The following is an 881-nucleotide window of genomic DNA, read 5'->3' on the forward strand; positions in this document are numbered from 1 at the left end:
GCGTTCAGGTCGCGGGATGGAGGACGTTCAGGTCTCCGGATGGAGGACGTTCAGGTCTCCGGATGGAGGACGTTCAGGTCTCCGGATGGAGGACGTTCAGGTCTTTGGATGGAGGACGTTCAGGTCTTTGGATGGAGGACGATATACACAGATCCTCCTGTCAGTAGGTGAGCTGTGAGGCCTTCTTGTTGAAGGACGGTCTCTCGGTCGGGGTCATTGCGCTCCTGTGTTCATATTTCAGAACCATTTCCAGATCCTGGAAGCAATTATGACCCAAAACCCAAATATCCGGCCCCTTCCCGCCCCCAGCCCGCTGCGTTCACTTTATTTTCAGGCTTAGTGCATTTTCTACAACTACAGAAGATACCTGCGGATCCCGCCAGAAACGTCCTCGTCATGTCCTGCGAGGTGAACTGAAGACGCGACCAATCTTATGTTTCTTCTGCAAACTACAAATCCCCTGAACGTGTCATGTAATGGAGATGCACAGAGGCCGGCTTGGGTGACGTGCAGAGACGTCCATGACAGCCAGGCCTCCCTCCTAAGATACAGCAGAGGAGGAAGAGGCCACAGAGGAGGAAGAGGAAGTGGCCACACAGGAAGAGGAAGTGGCCACAGAGGAGGAAGTGGCCACAGAGGAGGAAGAGGCCACAGAGGAGGAAGAGGAAGTGGCCACACAGGAAGAGGAAGTGGCCACAGAAGAGGAAGTGTTGTATCTGCAGCATTATCGGGTGGAAATAAAGAGGGAAAAGCCCCCCACATCCCAGGACTCTGCGAGCTGCAATATGAGACATCTTTATTTTTGGGTTTATCATCCTCATCCTAAAATGAAACAGAGGAATGTGGAGATGGGGACCCCGCCCACATACGGCGGGGTCCCT

Source organism: Nanorana parkeri, unplaced genomic scaffold (assembly GCF_000935625.1).
Source record: "Nanorana parkeri isolate BGI_ZX_2015 unplaced genomic scaffold, ASM93562v1 scaffold2113, whole genome shotgun sequence".
Classification (NCBI taxonomy): domain Eukaryota; kingdom Metazoa; phylum Chordata; class Amphibia; order Anura; family Dicroglossidae; genus Nanorana; species Nanorana parkeri.